Source organism: Macaca nemestrina, chromosome 6, assembly GCF_043159975.1.
Source record: "Macaca nemestrina isolate mMacNem1 chromosome 6, mMacNem.hap1, whole genome shotgun sequence".
Classification (NCBI taxonomy): Eukaryota; Metazoa; Chordata; class Mammalia; order Primates; family Cercopithecidae; genus Macaca; species Macaca nemestrina.
Window position 1 is genome coordinate 165,643,821 of NC_092130.1, and position 21,952 is coordinate 165,665,772.

At 41.1% G+C, this 21,952-nt stretch overlaps 1 long non-coding RNA gene across 2 annotated transcripts in view; it reads left to right on the forward strand.

The window, feature by feature from the left end:
• The window catches only part of LOC105492319 (uncharacterized), a 164,739-nt gene that overhangs the window by 93,589 nt on the left and 49,198 nt on the right, over nucleotides 1-21,952 (forward strand). Inside the window, exon 1 of one of the 2 annotated variants that reach the window (XR_011624354.1) lies at nucleotides 8,874-9,042. The exons of the other annotated variant lie outside the window; for it this stretch is intronic. This is a non-coding gene — a long non-coding RNA (uncharacterized lncRNA). Of the gene's footprint in view, nucleotides 1-8,873; nucleotides 9,043-21,952 lie in introns of those variants that run through there. 2 annotated transcript variants of the gene reach the window in all.

Here is a 21,952-nt window from a genome sequence, read left to right on the forward strand (position 1 = left end):
AGTAACAGCACCTACTCAGAGACCTGCCATTGCAATGCACTTAGACCAGTGATTCACAACCGGGACTGATTATCCCTCTGGCGTAATCATTTGGCAATGTCTGGATACATTTTTGGTCATCACAACGGGGGCAGGGATGCCACTGGAATTGAGGGAGTGGAGGCCAAGGATGCTACTAGACATCCTACAGTGCACAGGAAAGCCTCCCCTCAACCACTTGTCAATGGTGCCAAGGTTGGGAAATCCTGCGTAGAACCTGTCATAGACTAAGCTCAAAGAAAGTTAACTACTATTATGTTATCAGCTTGTGTACCTCTGGATATTCGTTTCCTTGCTGACATTAACACAATTCTTATCTGAGCACTCTGAAACAGTATCCATTTTTGGTTAGCAAATAATTTCACTCTTCTTCCCACACATAAAGTACGCTCACCACCACCTCTAGAGAGAAAACACAAAATCCCACCCCGTCACCGTGTGCAGCTATGGTTCAGGATCTATGGGTAGGGCTGTGTTCTACTCATCAGTCCTACCCAGATGTGGCACTAATCTGGTTCCTGAGGACTAGAGAGACAAATCATCTGGTTCCCCTCACCATAAGCCCCAAGGCAAGAACCCCGGTGTTTCTTAAGGTGTGAGGAAGGACTTGCTTTACTTGGCTGTTAGTTCCCCCCCCGCCCCAATCCATCATGGACTAATATTTTAAAATAATTAACAAAAATGGAAAACTGGAAAAAATAAAGCAATATACAAAATACAAGTCTGATCTTTGATTATTAAATTCAATAGTCACAAAATTACGTTTCCATAGGCATAATGATAATAAACCTAGCACAAACAAACCAAAAAACTTACAAAATTGCTTATTGAGAATGTATTTTGGGAAGACTAATATAGAGAATTACTATGACACTCGTTATGAGTAAAACAGCGGTTCCTGAATAAAACAGCTTTATGCTTGAATAAACATTGTGCATGTCAATAAGGTTTTCCACGTGAAAAATAAACTTGTCTCTGGTTTGTTCATTTACATAATCTAGACTGGATTGGTGACAGCCTTTCTCAAGGGATAATGTGTATCTAAACTGCTCTTATGTTTTGTGCTAATGATTCTCAATCATAAGGACATTGCAGTCACAGAGGTATCTTTATGTAAGCAGGAGAAGAAATCATAAAGTATTTTCAGCAAGCTCAAAATACTCATTTTTAACTTTTATGTAAAGTGAAATAAGTAACATATTCTCAAAATTCAACTTCAATTCTTCATCAGTAGTCAGTTTCAATAATTCATCTGGTAAAGATACGGTAAAATTATATTATATTTTAGTAAAAGAAAGGGATTTTCTATTACATATCATCATGCACCATATAACAATTTTTTGGTCAACTACAGACAAGGTATACAATGGTACCATAAGATTATAATAGAGCTGGCCGGGCGCAGTGGCTCATGCCTGTAATCCCAGCACTTTGGGAGGCCGAGGCGGGCGGATCACAAGGTCGGGAGATGGAGACCATCCTGGCTAACATGGTGAAACCCCGTCTCTACTAAAAATACAAAAAATTAGCCAGGCCTGGTGGTGGGTGCCTGTAGTCCCGGCTACTCAGGAGGCTGAGGCAGGAGAATGGCGTGAACCCGGGAGGCAGAGCTTGCAATGAGCGGAGATTGTGCCACTGCTCTCCAGCCTGGGTGACAGAATGAGACTCCCTCTCAAAAAAAAAAAAAAAAAAAAAAAAAAAAAAAAAAAAAATTATAATAGAGCTGCCACATACAGGTATACCATTTTTTATCTTTTATACCTTATTTTGTCTGTACTTTTTTTTTTTTTTTTTTTTTTTGAGACGGAGTCTTGCTCTGTCACCCAGGCTGGAGTGCAGTGGCCGGATCTCAGCTCACTGCAAGCTCCGCCTCTCGGGTTTACGCCATTCTCCTGCCTCAGCCTCCCGAGTAGCTGGGACTACAGGCGCCCGCCACCTCGCCCGGCTAGTTTTTTTGTATTTTTTAGTAGAGATGGGGTTTCACCGTGTTAGCCGGGATGGTCTCTGGATCTCCTGACCTCGTGATCCGCCTGTCTCGGCCTCCCAAAGTGCTGGGATTACAGGCTTGAGCCACCGCGCCCGGCCTGTCTGTACTTTTATATTTAAATATGTTTAGATATGCAGATACTTACCATTGTGTTACAGTTGCCTACAATATTCAATACAGTAACACGCTCTACAGGTGTGGAGCCTGGGAGCAATAGGCCACACATTGTAGTCTGGGTGGGTAGTAGGCTATGCCATCTACATTTGTGTAAGTACACTCCTTGATGTCCACACAATGACAAAATCACCTAACAACACGTTTCTCAGAACATACGCCTATTGTTAAATGATGTGTGACTGTATTTTCTTTTGATGTAAAGCAAAACTCAAAATGTTCCATCACTCATGCTACTTTCAACACATGGCCTTCAAAGTCACTGAGAACAGAGAAAAAGAGAGGGATTGTGTGTGGAAGGATCATGGGCTAGATTCACAATGCTGCATATCAATAACCCACATTTTGGGGTGAGAAGGAACTACGCAGGTCCACCTGGCTAAGCACTATTAGAAACTCAAGTGTTCAGACCCACTGTTATGTGCAGTCTATGATACAGAAAGATCTAGATTCCCTGGGGTTGCCTCCAGGGACCACGAAACCAAATCAGAATGAGAAGTCAGGGAAGGCTTCCTGAAGGAATTGGTTGCTGATTGTTTTGAACTAACATTCATGTCCCCCCCATCTCCAAATTCATATACCCTAACCCTCAATGAATGGTAATTAGGAGGTAGAGTCTTCGGGAAGTGATTAGGTTTGCAGGAGGTCATGAGGGTGGAGCCCCATGGTGGGTAGGATTAGTGTCCTTGTAAGAAGAGGAAGAGCCATATGATCTCTGTCTCTACCTGTGAGGACACAGCAAGAAGGTGGCCATCTGCAAGCGGGGAAGAGAGCTCTCACCACTAACTTAATCTGCTAGCTCCTCAGTCTTGGACTTCTAGCCTCCAGAACCATGAAGAATAAATACCTATCGTGTAAGCCATTTGGTGTACGGTATTTTGTTACAGCAGCCTGAGCTGACTAAGACACTGATCAGGTAAAGGAAATGGGGTGGGGGAGGAGGGGCAATGTGGGGTGTTGTGTATAAATTATCCCCAGTGACCCTGAGCAAGTGATGTAATCTCCGAAATTCTGTTTCCGTAACCACTCGTGTCCTCTGAGAACCAAATGAGAAAATGTATTCGATAATTCTCAGGAAGTAGAAGGCATAAAAAGGCTTGGATTATTAAGAGAATGGTGTGACCTGTATGATTCCACTTACAATCCACATTTTGATACTCGTTGTACCACAAAGCAAACTGTATTTTTTTTTTTTCCCTGCAGAATAAAGGTGACTGGCAGCTGAAAAACTGAAAAACCAGTTTTAGAATAAAACCAACTTTTATTCTAAAGTTCAGTACATTCCCCTTGCAAAATAGTCACACATTTAGGTCAGATGTTATTAAGCCAGTGTCCTAATTGGGGGGCCTAAATCTGCAGAAAGAATTAAAGCTCTTGCCTTTTATCTAAGATGTTTCTCTAACTTTGCAGGTGCAAATCTTTAAGCTGCCTCTGGTAAGCAGCCCAGTGTTTATTGGGTTATTTGGCAGTTTTTCCTCAAGGAGGTAAGAGCTGGACATTAACTATATCAAGATAAATTCTGCGCCTGTCAACCCTTTTGAAACTTAGTGAGCAATTTCAATAAGTCTAAACTTTATTTGACATTTGTTGCTTTTTCATTTCATTTGAAGTTTCTATTGGCTTTCTCTTCTAACACTATTTCCAACTCTAGAAACCACTTTCTGTTAAGTGAATTTGTAAGAAGAATGATAAAACGCTGCAAGACTGATTTAAACTAGATATAGAGAACCTCATAAATGTTTGAAATAAAAGGTTATTTTGCTCAAATTTTAGAGTTTTCTGGAAGTGATAAAATTTTGGTCACTACGTTAAAATTATGTTTACCGCAAAGTGAATAACAAGTTGCAAATTTCCTAAACAACTGACTTCTCAATACTGCATAGACTCAATATTAGGTTTTTTAGTTAAAAGAGAAAGATGTATTTATCTACATATAGATGGTGGAAACGTTTTATGTTTAAGATTTAGGCTTAACTTGTTATTCCCAGTAAGTCATTCACTTTAGACTTGAATCCCCACCCTGCCCACCCCCCACCCAAAAAAAAAAAAAAAAAAAAAAACTGTATTCGATTGAATTTAGACATTAGGTACTTACCACATTCTGATTATGTTTCAGATGTGTTGATGAACCTACATATCAAATATAGCTTTCAAGGAGATAAGTCTGAAAGATAATGTTCATGTTGTTTTATTTCCCATTATAAACATAAGAATCTTAATTCTAAGAGATAGAGTCTGCATAGACCAGGAATATTTCTAATAATGATGCCAGTTAGGTTGCCTACACCTAGCTTTGAGCTTGTAAAACCAGGGCCAGCTTTTCTTGAGTCCCCTGCTTGGTGGAGCAGCTCCCCTTCTGCGAGCGGCAGTGCAGTGCCTACCTGTCTGAGTGAAAGAAGCAGACTGCGAGGAAATACCAGCAATCAGCAATGCTTTGTGAACATTTTAAAGTGTCAGCATGCCTTGAAACTGTATTTTTAATAAACTGGTTGTAGTTTCCACAGAAGATGAATGATGCCAGATAGGCTAACTAAACCTAGAACTTCATTTGAAGTTCATTGAAGAACTTCATTCTCTCACTCAGGCAGGTAGGCATCTGCCCCACTGCCCGCAGAAGGGGAGCTGCAGCACCAAGCAGGGGACTCAAGAAAAGCTGGCTCTGGTTTTACAAGCTCAAAGCTCAGAGAAAAGGCACAAACAGTAGACTTGGGAGAATGTCTATTAAGGAAAAGCATATCTGCTGTATGCTCCTCCTTCACTACAACTAGAAAAAATTCTTCCTAGTCCTTGGGGATAGGAGAGAACCAGAAAGATGGCCATGAGATGCTAGAGGATCTCCAGGGAGGAACATAGACTCTACCATTTCCCCCCTTGTCCTACTCATCCACAGCAGAGAAGGTCACATGGTCTTTTCCAGAGGGCTCTGAGGAGGTGGCAAAACCCCGCAGTAATAATGCTACAAGCACATGTAAGTAGATGGGGCCCTAGGCAAAGTCAGTGTGGCCATGGCCCTGGGTTGAGCATGATCAATGGAAAAATTCCCAAAGGGCCCTGGAGATAGCTGCAGAGGCTGTTTGATGGGGTAGCATGCTAAGGAATGGCCCTGGAATCATAGAAGAATTGAGATGGGGAACCTTGTGTTCAGCCTGGGGCGTGAGGCCAGCAGTAACCTTGGATGGCCCTCCAGTGACCAGAAAGGATGACAAAACAGGACAGCCAGATGGGTGGAAAACCAGTTTTTTCCCCCTAGCCTAGTGAAGAGCACAATACAGTCTCCTGAGCATGTAGACATAGATTTGGAGAAAAAGAGGTAGAGGTGGAGACATAAACTTGAGTTGTCTGAGATTAAATTTCTACTGCCTGACGGCGCAGAGGCTCCAAACAGAATTACATTCATTTAAAAAAATAGAAGTCTTAGAGCACTTGCATTTGCGATTTGAGATTCCCATGTACCTACTTAAGAATACATTTTAAATAACGTGATATCAGTCCACAGTCCTTCCTCATGAGGGAGCATAGAATAGCTTTTATTGGGGCTAAAGATGCGGTGTTGGTTGAGTCTGGACCCTGTTCAAAGTGTCCTGGGCTGTTCCCATCAAACATGAGATGGTATGAGATGGCCATCTCCAGCTTTGAGCCTGTGTGATGAAATCTTAGTAAACATATCCCAATATATGCACTCAAAGTCCATCATTTATGGACTGAACCTTTACCAATTGATTTCAATGGAAGGCTTTGCTTTCATCCAAAATCCTCTGCAAACTCCTGGCACTGGCTGTGTTTCCCCATTGCATTTCTCTCTGATCTCAGGGCTCTGTGTCTGCCAGCAGTTTCATTCAGTCTCTTTGTGAGAAGCGGTGCTCACTTGCTCTGACAGCTGTGTTCTCTCTGTAGGATCATCAGTCTGCTGCAGGCTGTGGTGATAGGATGGATTTTTAAACTCTTTTGGCAGAAGAAGTCATTTCCTGCTTGGAGAGAAAGATAAAAGTGAACCCCACATTGTGCAGAAACATGGACACCATGACACTTCCTGCACAGCACTTTAGCCACCCCCAACCCCCACAGTGACTCAGAACCTAACTGCCTCAGCCCTTCTTGACCTGGACCGTGTGAGCTACATCCTCCTCTAAGTCGATGTCACATCCACTCACATCTGGACTTAAAGACTAGGTCCAGATACTTGGATACTCAGCTTCATAGCCTTAAAAGTTCAGATTAGTTACTGCATTTCCCACCGTTATCTGTGGAGATTTTAATACAGGATATCATCAGTAATTGAAATGTGTGCACCATACATTAAAAAAAAAAAAAAAAAAAAAAAAAACCTGCCCTAAAATCACAAGTGAAAATCATTCCCTCCAGCTGTATTATAGAAAAAGGTGGTAAGTTACAGTCACTGATTATTGGAATGCAAAGATCATGCAGGTCTTGATTCCTTTCTGTGGCTTGATTTTAAGTCATGACAAGTTATAGAGACATTTCAGAATTTGTTACTTGTCTCCACAGGTAGAAAAGAGCCATGGGAGATCTTTGGCATATTTTGAATAATCCAAGGAAACAGCTTGTAGCTGTGGAAAGAGTCTTAGGGAGAAATAAGGCTACCTAAGCCTCCTATAGTCATTCATGTAGACCTTTCCTTCTTTCCTGTACGCCCACTGTCCATGGGCGTTTGCGAGTTATTACTAGATATTTTCACTTTTTTTGGTGACTTTATTCCATTCCTCTCTCTCCCCATTGCTCCAAGTTGCCACAATGCCTGGTATATTGGAAGAGTTCAGTAGGCACTTAGAAATACAATTGAATTGGAGAGGGAGCTCTTGGTAGAGCCTGTGTCTCCCTAGACATGAGTGATGCAACCTTGACCAGTGGATGTGATGCATCTCTCTGATAGTGAGAACATTGCCTGCTCTTGAACAGCAGACCCTCCACCTGTCAGGTAGCTCACCAGGCTCTGACCCTCATTCTTTAGTGGGGCCCCGTGACAATTTAGGAGGGCCAGGAAGACAGATTCATGCTCCATACAGAAGATCATGGAAGAGCACAAACAGCTGGTTTCCACTGAAGGCAGTTCCTCCATTTAGAATCAGTTCATTTCTGAAGCTCCCAGCTTTGGCCAGACTCTAAGATGGGCTGGAAGGATGTCAGCGAAGTCAGAGGCAGAAGAAGCCAGGAAGGCAGGTGCTAGAACCATAAACCTAAAGGAAATGTAGCCACATAGAGGAATTAACTCCTACCAAGCATGTCTCAAAGCACTTGAGGTTAAACAAAATCTTTGCTAGTCCTCCACTGTAGCTTTGGCTCACTTCAGAGCTTTTGTCTTGTGGTGTGTGAACCAGGCATAGCTGGACCCGAAGCATAGGAAAGATATTGGGTGCAGCTATGGTTATTCTCCTTCTCCCATGGGGGGTTTGGCCTCTACTAAAGTGGAACCATTTGTTCTTTGCTTAAGTTCTGTTAAAAAGTCCCAAGTTATTAACCTACTGTGGTCAGCCCACCCGGGGCACCCAGGATGGTCATGGCCATCCCTGCTATGACCTCATGGATGTTATCTGTGTTTGTAGTTTCTACATGTTGTTTATAATGAGTTTGGCTCTTTAAACATTAATTTTAATTTTTAAGAAAGATCGCATCAAAATGTTGTTTCTGTTGATTACAGGGTTTTTTGGCACTCTCATATTTTGTACCTATATTAGCTTCTAAGGGCTACCATGACAAGTTATCACAAACAACTAGGTGGGTTAAAATATTAGAAATTTATTCTCTCATGGTTCTGGGGGGCCGGACATTTGAATTTGTGGTGTTGGCAGGGCCACACTCCCTCTGAAGCCTCCAGGAGAGGATTTTTCCTTGCTTCCTGCAGTTTTTGGTGGCTCTTGGTGTTCATTGGCTTGTGGTGGCATCAGGCCAATCTCTGCCTTCATTTTAATCAAATGGCCATCCTCCCTGCATTTCTGTGTGTCAGCCTGCCCTCTGCCTTCCTCTGGTAGGACACCTGACATTGGATTTAGGGCCCAGTCTTAATCCAGGATGATGTCATCTGGAGATGCTTAATTCCATTTGCAAAGACTTTGACCAAATAAGGTTACATTCTCAGGTTCCAGGGGTTAGGACTTGGATGGGCTTCTTGGGGACCACTATCCAACCCACTACAGCACAAAGACCAGCAACCTCACTCTCCTCACCTTAGTCTTAGCCATGCCCCAGGGATGTGTGTCCCTTGTGGATTCTGTCTCATGACTAGAGAGCCACAGCTGGTCCTTGTAGGTAGTGTGGAATGAGTGGGTGGGACAATAGAAAACAGTGAACAACACACACAAAAACAATAGGGACTTTCTGTAGCCCTTTCCACCCCTACAGAGAGAGTATGGCAAGGAGGGAAGGGTGATGGTTTTCTACACTGAAGTTTCCCTTCAAGGTTTTCAAAGTAAGTTGTGCAAAAGTTACCAAAGTTCTGTCATTACATAACACACCTTTGGGTTTTGTTTGACATAATTTTATCTGTCCCTTGACTTGTTTTCTTTCAATATCTGCCTTCTTTATACACACACACACACACACACACACACACACACACAACTATTGATTTTTTTAAACCACAGCTGCATGGCTATTATAAACTGAAATTCTTAAAGCATGATCTTCTTCCTATGATCGTGGGAAAGAGCAAACTACTTTAAAAACACACACATGCACAGCTTCTTGAAGCCATATGGAGATTTTATTCATGCAAATAGAGGCTTGGTTTTCTCCTAGTTTCCCACAAGGCACTCGGCAGCATTGGGAAGATCTTCGCCCCTCAATGGGACCTATCAGGATGGACTGCTGCTCGCCTTGGCTTTGAGGTATGTTCTCCCTGATTTCTAGCACAACGGCAGCAAGGTGCTATACAATGTGAATAAGGACTACAATCAGTTCTGTTGAGAACCTGCATTTTTTAACTTAAAATAAAACATCAGATGAATCTGGATGTAAATTCCCACAATATTAGACAAACTGTGTTATCTCAAAAAAAGAGATACAATTTCAGAATGAAGTCGTATATAAATACAGAAATACTATTTCGAATAAATCTGTAGGTGAATTTCCATGACATTAAACAAGTTACGTTATCTCAAAAAAAGTGTACAGATTCATGTGTTTGGGTAAACCTCTCATATTTAGTATGTTTAAAAATTGGCATCATGTGAGAAAATTGTTTGCAGATTGCTAGACAGAGTGAATAATCTGACACCATATGGAGACTATTTATGAACCACGGCAACTTCCACACTGTTGATCATGTGTAATATAAACAATGTAACCAAAGTGAATTATTACTTTTCCATTATTTTCTTTTTCTATTACATTTAATGTTTAATTTGAGAGAAACCGTTTTTGAGATATTCTCTTATACACATCTTACTATTCATTAGCTAAGGAGAAATTGTGTTTGCCATTTTTTTACTTTAACACAAAACATGCTTTCCTCTTCCTAAGTATCGACTGATATTTCATAGAGAAGAGGATTAACTATCAGAACATTAAATGAATATGACTTTAACTCATGTAATGTAAGTCTTAGAGAATTCATTCTGAGGGAAGAAGATGTCCAATAGAGACTGTGTAGGAGTGGGTTCAGAGATGGACAAGAGTCAGAGAATATGAGGATCCTGTTTTGGCATGCAGATGCTTCTACCAGGCCACACACTCACAAGTTGTCTGAATCGGGAGAGAAGGTATCGATGAAAACTGAAAGAGCCTTTAGGGTACAACACAGCAAGTGCTAGGTTTTGAGCCTCTTAAATAGGTTTTGAGCCTCTTAAATAGGTTTTGAATCTATCCTCTCTTCTTCAGTTTCAATGCCACATTAAAGCCTGAACTTAATTGTTTGAATAGCATATTAGCTGCTCCCTGCTCTGTGTGAACCCCCTCAAACTCAGCTTTCACACACCACCAGAATTATCTTTCCAAAAGGCAAATCTGATCGTGCCATGCCACTGATCAACATTTTCAATAGCTCCCTACAGAATAAAATCCTAAATCCATAGCATGATCCACAGGGTCATTTATGCACTAACTCAGCCTACATTTCCAGTCTGTGTCCTACTCCTGTGGACAAATTGAATCATCAACAATTTGGCAGTAAAGAGTAGAGACATAATAGTTTGGAAGTGGCGATGAGAAGTGAGAAGAAACAGCCTTCTTCCCAACCCGGAGGCACCTGGAGTGCGGAGAATGAGCAACATTTACATAAATGCTTCAGGAGAGTTGCGGGGGAGAGGAGAGGGCAGTCCAGTAGGACCAGGACCTCAACCAAATCTGGAGGGGTTTTTTTTCTCAGCATTTTGTTTTCAGAGAAGGGGTTACTCTAAGTAATTCAATCTACCATTATTAAAAATATAATTCTATCTTTCTTTTTTCCTTTTTTTAATTTAACTCTTATTTGAAGTTCAGGGGTACATGTGCAGGTTTGTTATTTAGGTAAACTTGTGTCATGGGGGTTTGCTGTACAGATTATTTCATCCCCCATGTATTAAGCCTAGTACCCATTAGTTATTTTTCCTAATCCTCTCCCTCCTCCTACCCCCCACCCTCCAATAGGCCCCACAGTCTGTTGTTCCCCTCTTTGTGTCCATGTACTCTCATTATTTAACTCCCCCTTATAAGTGAGAACATGCTGTGTTTGATTTTCTGCTCCTGCATAAGTTTGTTAAGGATAATGGCATCCAGCTCTATCCATGTTCCTGCAAAGGACATGATCTTGTTTTGTTTGTTTGTTTGTTTGTTTTATGGCTGCATCGTATTCCATGGCAGATAAGTACACATTTTCTTTATCTAGTCTATCATTGATGGGCATTTGGGCTGATTCCATGTCTTTACTATTGTGAATAGTACTGCAATGAACATACATATGCATGTGTCTTTATAAGAAAATGATTTATATTCCTTTGGGTATATACCCATTAATGGAATTGCTGGGTCAAATGATATCTCTGTTTTTAGGTCTTTGAGGAATCATCACACTGTCTTCCACATGGATGAGCTAATTTACACTCCCACCAACAGTGTATAGGTGTTCGTTTTTCTCCACAGCCTCACCAGCATCTATTATGTTTTGACTTTTTAGTAATAACCATTCTGATTGGTTTGAGATGGTATCTCATTGTGGTTTTGCAAATCTGGAGTTTTTAATAACACATACTTAACCCTTCAGAGATTTATCTCAAACTTTATTGCCATGCAAACTTTTTTTTTTTTTTTTTTGCTTTTTTTACAGATATATTTGAAAAATATAGCAGATGTTAAACTCCTCTCCCCATGGGGGAAAAATTTACAGGAGCTGATTGATTAAGCTCCCGTGAATTGCAGAGACTGGTATAAGACTTAAGAACTCAAAGATGAGTTCAGACATAGCCCCTACACTTAAGGAGTTCACGGGACCTTTACAAGCTTTGGAATTTTCAATGAGAAATTCACTTACTGCCAGAAATCATAGCTCAATATCTCCTGTCAGTTTCATATAACCAAAATCCTGGACAAGATGAGAGAGAGGTTGGATATGATGAAAAGAAACATGTTCTGAGAGAAAGTATAATGAATGAGGTTTGGAAAGCAGAGGGCAGGCAAGGCTGGGTTTCCGGAATATGGATGAATGACAGAATGGAGCAGGCAATTAGTGGAGATCTCAGTATGCAGGCACAGGCAGGCAGCATGCACTGTCACTTTTACTTCTCTGAATCCTTCTCCACATCAATTTCCACTTTAGAGTAAGAGACAGTTTTTAGCATTTAATTGGCCCTACATCTCTGAAACCCTTACAGTAAGACTATTAGTCCATTGAACAGTTATAAGAAAATATCATAGACTAAATAACTTACAAAAAAACAGAAATGTATTTCTCATAGTTCTAGTGGCTTTAAAATCTGGATGCCACCATGGTTAGGTTCTGGCAGGGGGTCTCTTGCAGGTTGCAGGATGCCAACTTCTCCCTGTGTTCTCACATGGTAGAAAGAGCAAGGGAGGTCTCTGGGGTCATTTATTTAAGGTCATTAATCCCATTCATGAGGGCTTTGCCATCATGATCTAATCACCTTCTAAAAATGCCACCTCCTAATGCCATCATCTTGGAAGTTTAGATTCCAACATACGAATGTTGGGGGAACACAAGCATTCAAACCATAGCTTGATGCTCACTGTATCTGCCCTGAGTCTGCATGAGATAAAAGACTACTTAAAAACTATCACTGGGGGCTTCTGGTTCTCCATGCATGTTCTTAAGCAGATATTTTTCGTATATGTAGTGCAATAAGCAGCAGCCAGATGTGATAGTCAGTTGTCAATGAATGCCCTGTAACAATCCACCCCCGCAAACTCAATGGCTTATAACAGAGCATTTACTTTTGTCAACTACAGGTCTGAGGACTGGCTGAAGTGACCTTGGTTTGAGTTGAAGTTGAGCTGTGTTTGGCCTTAGCTTAGGCTTGCATCTGTCCCAATTGTCTTATCCTGAGAACCAGGCTAAAGAATCAGTAGCTAGCAGGGACAAGCTCTTCTTTTATTTATTTATTATTTATTTATTTATTTATTTATTTATTTATTTTTGAGATGGAGTCTCACTCTATCGCTCAGGCTGGAGTGCAGTGGTGCAATCTTGGCTCACCACAAGCTCTGTCTCCTGGGTTCATGCCATTCTCCTGCCTCAGCGTCCCGAGTAGCTGGGACTACAGGCGCCCACCACCACGCATAGCTAATTTTTGTATTTTTAGTAGAGGCGGGGTTTCACCGTGTTAGCCAGGATGGTCTTGATCTCCTGACCTCGTGATCTGCCCACCTCAGCCTCCTAAAGTGCTGGAATTACAGGTGTGAGCCACCGCGCCCAGCCCTGGGACAAGCTCTTCTCATAGTAATCTTGGGGGTGCAGATGTGAGTTATACTGCACAATTTATTTAATACCTATCTTAGTCTATTTCCTGTTGCTATAACAAAATACAACAGACTGGGTAATTTTTAAAGGAAAGGTCATTTATTTTGGTTCATAGTCCTGGAGGCTGGGAAGTCCAAGAGCATGACATCTGCATCTACTTGGACTCTGGTGAGGGCCTTCTTACTGCTTCATAATGTGGCAGAAGGCATCACATGGTGAGAGGGAACAAGCGTGTATATCAGCTCAGCTCTCCCTTCTCCTTCTTCTTATAAAGCTAGTCCCATCATGGAGATCCCATCCTTGTGACTAATTCTAATTACCTAATTATCTAATTGTAATTACCTCCTACAGGCCCCACCTCCAGTCAACATATGATTTTAGAGATTAAGTTTCCAACACATAAAATTTGAGGACACATTCAAACTATAGAAATATCTCTGTTTACCTCTCATTTGCTCAGTTTCCATTGGCCAAAGCAAGATATGTGGCCAAGTCCAAAGTCAGTGGGGATGGGAAATATGCTTCATCCCAGTGGGAGTTAGTGAAGGGATACAGAACAATGCCATTCTGTCATACCAAGTGTGACTGCAACCTTTGCAATTACTACAGCTGCCATAGTGCCTAAATGCCACAGCCACTTGATCTCCCAATGTCCCACCCCACATGTATATTTCACCCTGTGCTACCACAGGTAATAATTTGAATTATTACCATGGAATTGCATGCCATGGATTACTGGTGTCCTATTTCCCCAAAGTACAAGGTTATTCGAGTCCTCACCCAGTATTATGAGCAACTCAATCTCAGAAACACATTTTGAGGACTGTTTCCTGAAGCTACTCCTGACACCAACTTCAGTCAAACACAGAAAATAATGCTTTACATGGTATCTATTTATAATATTTTATGAATGACCAAATAGAATATCCATATTTTATATATCCTAGCTAAAGGAGATAATTAATTTCTTTTAAAGAAATGCACTCAAACTCTCTATGAATTCTGCTACTCAAAAATACATAAAAATACTTGGCATTGTTCCCCTTTCAGGATCTTTATAGCAAATATTGAATAACTTCAGAATTGTCAAGAGTTTAAAGACACAGGCTCATACAAACTCTGCAGATTTAGTGCTGTGTATAAAGCATGTCCACAGAAAACTGAAATGGAATGTAATATAAAAGCAAAGTAATAATCGAGAAAACTAGTCTATTAATGTCAGTCATAGTGGACAGCCACAAATCTCCCAGCAAATATTATCACTATGTCATCTTTATGAAAAGAAACAATAGAAGACGTAGGGACTTTCCTGGTGAGACTGAAGATTTAGAATAGAGATATGAATGCTGGGCGCAGTGGCTCACGCCTGTAATTCCAGCACTTTGGGAGGCCGAGGTGGGTGGATCACGAGGTCAGGAGATCAAGACCATCCTGGCTAACACAGTGAAACCTCATCTCTACTAAAAATACAAAAAAATTAGCTGGGCGTGGTCGTGGGCACCTGTAGTTGCAGCTACTCGGGAGGCTGAGGCAGGAGAATGGTGTGAACCCAGGAGGCAGAGCTTACAGTGAGCGAGATAGCACCACTGCACTCCAGCCTGGGTGACAGAGCGAGACTCCATCAAAAACACTAATGGAGATTCTAATTCCTCCTGGTATTAGAATAAAAAGAATAAACTCTAGATTTAAAATCATCCTTCGGATTTGCAACATTAGTTTATTTTATATCACATCTTGGATTTAAAAATATATATTGGTGCAAAATACAAATGTCTCACATCTACAAACCACAAGCATGAAAGTCTCTGAAAAGGATTTTCATATCAAACAACTACTAACCACGAGTATTTGTTTCTTACCCAAAGAAGTGTACTGGGAGTGGCAACTGAGATGATTTGCTAATGAAATCATGAAATTGTATTAAGCACACGCCTGTGTTCACCGTTAACCCGCCATCTGCTCATTCTTACAGACTGGACAGTTTAAAAGTCTTAAACATCCATACATGCAAATGAAAGATGTTATGTTTTTGTCTGTATGGTGAAAAACTCACCGTTTGTACCGGATGATGAAATACCTCTCCTTAAGGAAAATAATTTATAAGGATTTGTAGCATGATTCTGGTGCTAGCCAGCACTAACCAGCAAGGAGAACCATTTCTGCCTGATACAATGACACTCCCTATATGGCTGGGAGGATATGCAGACTCCTCAATGGTCCTGATCTGACCTAACTCTACCTCAGAAGCATTTGTATAACCTAGGGACTACAGAGCTAGAGTGAGAAAGGAGTAGGATGACTCCACACTCAGGCATGGTGGATATAAAGATATTATCTGGCAAGGTAATAAGACTACAGACCATTGCTGGGATGGTCAAGTGTGATTATTGTGATTAATGTGATCAAATGTGATACTGGCACATTTGCAACTTCCTCAACATCTTCTCCCAACAAGTATTTCCCAGTAAGGATTAGTAATGAAATCCTTACAAAGGGAAGGATTGCATGGCAGGTATGCTTGCAGTTCAGAACTTTATTTTCCACACATCAACTTAATTTCCATTTGGACCTCCCTTAGCAGGACAGCAGAAACAAATTTATCATCTTTCAGGTTAGCCCTGGGATGATCCTAAGTCCTGGTTTGCCTGGGACAGTCCTGGCTTACCCTAGCATAATTATGTGGATTAGTCCATTTTCATACTGCTATTCAGAAATACCCAAGACTGGGTAATTTATAAAGAAAAAGAGGTTTAATGGACTCACAGTTCCACATGACTGGATAGGCCTCACAATCATGGCGGAAGGTGAAGGAGGAGCAAAGGCATGTCTTATGTGGTGGCAGGCAAGAGAGCATGTGTGGGGAACTACCCTTTATGAAACCACCAGATCTGAAACTTATTCACCATGGTGAGAACAGCACAGGAAAAACCCGCCCCCATTATTCGATTAACTCCCACCAGGTCCCTCCCATGACACATGGGGATTATGGAAGCTACAATTCAAGATGAGATTTGGGTGGGAACACAGCCAAACCATATCATTATAAGTACTCTCAAATGTGTCCTGGTGTCCACATTTGGTCACCTTAGTGAATCACCTCCCCAGTCCTCATGCCGTCTCAAAGTTCCAAGAGGTTGACATATTTTGGGAGGAAGGGAGAAGGGTCTAATTATTAAGTCACTCAGGTGTTCTCTGAAATATCCATAATTTTGGCTTGTGTGGGCAATCAGGCCTGGGGACTGGGACTTTGTGTCCTAGACTTGGGTAGTGGCATCTTTCCAAGTTTGTTTATGTCCTGATGCAGAGAGGCTGTGTGGGATCTACTGCTTCCCTGATACAATGCCAAGAAATTAAACCCTAGTCCATGTGGGAGGCAGTCTGGTATCCATGCTCTCCTTGACTGTGGAAAGGATCTACTGATACTTCTAATAGACATGATATAGCAAAAGTGATGGGCTGTCACTTCTGACATTGGGTTATGGAAAATGCTGGCTTCCATCTTGCTCTCCCTCTCTTGCTCTCTTGCTTGCTCACTGATGGAAACCAGCGGCTATGCTGTGAGCTGACCTAGGGAAAGACCCATATGGCAAGAAAGGAACCCTCAATCCAACAGCTCAGCGGAGCTGAACCCTTCTAGTGATCACGCGAATGAGCTTGGCGGCAGATCATCCCCCAGCCAAGATGCGAAATGACTGCAGCCGTGACCAACATCTTGATAGAGGCTTTGTAAGAGGCCCTGAACAAAGGATCCAGTTAAAGCAAATTTAGATCCTGACCCACTAAAACTGTGATATCATAAATCTTTGTTGGTTTGAGCTGCTAAGTCTTGGGGTAATTTTTGACACAGCAATACGTAACTAATGCAGCTCTTTCTGCTCTGGGGCCTTGCATATCTGTCTTGGGTCTTACTGATATAAAAAATTAGAGAGAAAAACCCTTCTTGAAATAACAATGGCTTTTACTTTTTGTATCTGATGCTGTCATATCTGGGGTCCTACTAGCCCTGCTCCTCCCGGGGTTAGCCAATACCTACAGACAGTAAGCAACGTGCCCATAGGTGTGCTTTGTGAAATGCAAATAAACCAATAAGGAGCCCATACCCCAACCACCTTTTTTATTGGACTGGCCTCTTATACTCTGGGCCACTATCCACTGGTCCTAGTCACCCCAGGGCCAAGTGCTGGACCACCAGGGACAGCCCTTATGCCCCAGAGCCTGCTAAAATTATTCAGACCAGCCATCCTAAATCAGCTGACCCTGCTTAGCCTGTTTCTTCATTAGAAACCATGACAAAACCTCTTGCCCCATTTCCCCCCATCTCTCTGCCCCTGATCAACCCTGCCCTGTTTGGGCCCCCTACTTCCCTTTGGGAAAAACTATGAATAACGAACTGTCTTTTCAACAAAAATCATCTCCTGATCTGTTGCCATTACTAGACCTCAAATTTTCTATTAATTCACTATATTTTAAAAGTCTCCCCTTTTCTTCTTTCCTCCAATCAGGAACATCTTTTGTAGTTTTGTAGGTTTAGAGGGACGCTTCATTTTCCCCCTTGCTTCTGGTCAAATATTTTGTCTTAACCACTAAATGTCGGAGATCAGAGGTCTTTCCTGCTCTTAGTCCTGTCTGTGAGCCTTCTTTAATGTAAAAGGGGAAAAAGGAAATATTGGGTAGAAAATGCAGACATAAACACCACAAGATATTCTGCCATAGCTGTGCATCTGCCTTCAAGAATGAATGTGAAGCTTCTCCAAAGACAGTCCTGAAAAAGAGGACCCCAGAAAATAACTGGACAGGAAATAGACACAGAATGAATCTTTACAAAGCAGGCTGGGCCTGAAGACGACCTTAAGCATTTACATGGCAAAGAGGACCATCAGAAGTTCAGTAAACTGATCAAAAATGCACAAACAATGGGAGTTCCACATGTAGGCTTTATTTTTAAAAGAACTAGTTTCTTCTGTGCTCCAACACTAGGAATAAGCCTGTGACTAAAATAAGTTCTGCCAAATAATGTTGACTTTTGAATACCAAAAAGTTTTGAAAAAATGCCCTTGGATATAAAATTAGAAGAAAGAAAACACACAAAGGCCCATTCTAAGTGTGCATGTATTTTTCCGTTTCCTCCCACCCCCTGCAGTAAACTTATATTGAGTAGTTCATTTAATAGAAGACTTCTTGAAAACCACAGACCATGTGGTAAGGTTTGTTTTACATGGGTCACTAATGTGGAAGGCTTTGATACCTTGTGTTGAAAGTCGAGCAGTCAATTAATTCCATGAGTGTGAACTTGGCATAGTATCCAATTTACCCTTAGGGGAAAACTGCCAGTATCCAAACACTGGTTTCTAAATAAAATAAAATACTCAGCTCTCTGACTTGAAGCAAAAGCATGTTGCTTTAATTCATGAAGCATGAACTGAAAATTCTGTCTTTTCTCTGTTCTCTTGTTTTCCTTAAAGGAATCCTGGGCATAACTTGACTGCAGAAGGATAGGAATTCTGCTTCCTCATTCTCTGAAGAAAAATGCATGCTCATTTTGCTCGCATTCTGTATTAGTCAGTATATTATGGGTTATGCTTCAGTAACAAACAATTCCAAAATCTTAGTGGCTTGAAGCAGAAATTTATTTCTCCCTCACACTGTATAAATGACAAAGGTTGGTAGTCATTTTTGATTCTGTATAATGGCTTTTGATCCATGCTGATGGAACAGCCACATTTCAAATGTTGCTTATGTCCATGCTAGAAAGGAAAAAAATTAATAAACATTCTGGAGGATCCAAAACCTGCAAATAAATGCTCGAGTTCTCACCCCATTGGCCAGTACTAGTATTATGGCCCCACTAAAGCATAACAGGGCCCCAAATTCAATCTATATAAGCTCAGAAGGAGAGGGTAACTGGATTTAGGGGAGTTGTCCCAGTGACTACCACAGGGACATTTCAGAAAACCAACTTGAAGCACACAAATAGACACCAGGCTCTGCTGCCTTGCTCATTGTCATGCTAGACCCCTGTTGACTTCGGTAGGGATGGTACCACATTCTAGAGGCTGAAGAAGAGACCTGGAGCCAGCAAAGAAGACATAGGGTTCATTGAGGAGACTTACATACAGGGCAGTTCAGTGGCAGCAGGCTGGACAGGAGAACCACAACCACTTGTAAAAAGCATGTGATTTATACAGCATTTTCACTTAGCATCCTCCCCCTAGCAATCTCCACCTGGCCACTTTCATTTAACCCAAAACAACAGGCCTAGACCCCTGTACAGCCTGCATTTCACAAGATGAGCTAGAGATTCAGATGTTCCTCACAGATAAGGAATGAAACGCTGGGTTGGCCACTCCCAGATTCCTTAGCTGGGAACTCTGAGCACACATTCTTCTTAGACCACAGGGCCACTCTCAGGGTATGCTTCAGTTAAGTTATTGCTGTCGGGTGTGTCTGCTTCATGCCTATGGAGAATTCTACTACTCTGCAAATGCTCCAGGCACTTTTTTTTTATCTCCATCAATTAATCCTTATTTCCTCTTTTGCTCATTTTAGAATCCTCTTTTTAAGCACTAAACAAGTGGTCCTTACACATAGGTGCACATTATAATCACCTGGGGAAGTTTTAAAACATAGTAATCCCCAGACCCCACCCAAAACCAATTAAATCAGAATCATTTGGGTATGGGAGCAGCACCCAGTCATCAGCACTTTTTACATCTTCCCAGGTGAATCACGTGTGTGACAGAGTTGAAAAGCACTGTTTTAATGCCTTAAATTAATAACCTGATTATGGCCTTCATTTTACTATTAACCCTTTGGGGGAGGCCTCAAGGGGAAGACACCAAGTCCCTGGACAAGGGGAAGACACCAAGTCCCTAGACTCAGGCCTCACATGATTGAGCGACAGGAACTCTGCTGTCAGACCCTACAATGTACTCTTCAGTGGAGGAGGATCACACATTCCAAACATACTCCATCAGGTGACGGCCCTTGCTTTTCTTCCCACTACCATACCAAACTGCCAGAAAATGTCATTTCTAGAGGGGAAAGAAGGAATAGAGTCAATTACTTGACTTTAGAAACAGAGAGTCATCCTATTCCAGTTCATTATTGTTACATAAGAAGCATCTCTGTAATTTAAAAGCTGAAAATATCAATTACTTATTTTCATGACAAATATGGAGACAACAGTGCCCTATGCAGCGTTATCCAGTTGGCTCACCTGGCACTGAATGACTTCACGTAAATAGCTCACTCACCTGGCTGGCAAGTTGGTGCTGTGAGTTCCTCTCCATATGGGCCTCTCCAAGGGGCACGCTTACACCTCCTTACAATACAGTGCCTGGGCTCCAAAAGAGAGAATTCCAAGGGAGAGACTCTCAAGAGAATCAGACTGAAGATGTATTTTTTATGACCTAGAAATCACATACTGTCACTTTTGCTGTCAGTTGCAAGTCTGCCCATATACAAGTGGAGGGAACAGAGATACCATCTCTCAATGGGAGGAGTTTCCAAAACACGTAAGCAGAGCAAATGGATGGGAAATAGTATTGTGGCCATTTATCAAAATGCATTCTGTCACATATTAAAAGTTATGCTTTAAATGAAAGGTAAAATTCTACTGTGATTTACAACATTAGCTCTAGGATAAAACTTATAGGTTCTTCTTACTGGATGCAGAAACTTGGTTGAGTTTCTTACCCTTTGCTCTCAACCCTGCCCATGGCTTAATTTTCAGTTGTAAAATGGATATTCTTATTAGCTAATAAGAATAGTACCCAGCTCACATACAATGTGATCATAGAGCTTTCTTTCCCTGCATTCACTATATACCTATTATCCTGACACCCATACACATTAGCATTTGCCCAGTGTGTGTGTGTTTATATATATGTATGTATATATAGATGTATGTACATATATAGATGTATATATGTATGTATATATGCATGTGTGTGTATATATGTGTATATTTGTATATGTATGTGTGTGTGTATATATATATACACATGCATATATATGCACACACATATATATGTATGTATATAAAATACATTTTAATTAAAATATAAAAACTTAGGGCAAATGCTAATGTGTATGAGTGTCAGGATAATAGGTATATAATGAATGCAGGGAAAGAAATATCTATGATAACATTGTATGTGAGCTGGGTACTATTCTTATTAGCTAATAAGAATATCCATTTTACAAAGGAAAATTAAGCCATGGGCAGAGTTGAGAGCAAAGGGTAAGAAACTCAACCAAGTTTCTGCATCCAGGATGTGCTAAGTAGACATTGATTTCATACTTTCAACTTCTTCTATGGTCTTTTCTAGTATTATATGTGAGATTCACATATGTAATGGATAGAGTATATACTGTAATATGTGTTTAAATCTATGAAATGACCACTGATATCCCATCTTTTTTGCTAATCTTTTCCTATAACCAATACATTCCTTTCAAATACAGAATATAGAATAGAATAATGGCCTCCCAAAGATGTGCATGTCCTAATTCCCAGAACTGGGGAATAGGTCACATTATATAGCAAAGAGGAATTAGGGTTGCAGATATAATTAAGGTTGCTAATCAGCTGAACTTAAAATACAGCCCTTAAAATACAGGCCTCTCCATGGGGCAGCCTTGCATTTCCTCACAATACAGTGGCTGTATCATCCGCTAGGGTAATTTGGGCAGGCCAAGTGTAAAAAAAATTACTGGGAGGGCTTAGTGTAATCAGTCATAATGACTGAACTAACCACTATTGGCTTTGAAAATGGAAAGAGCCATTAGCCAAAGAATATGGGCAGCCTCTAGAAGCTGGAAAACACAAGGAAATGAATTCTTAAGAG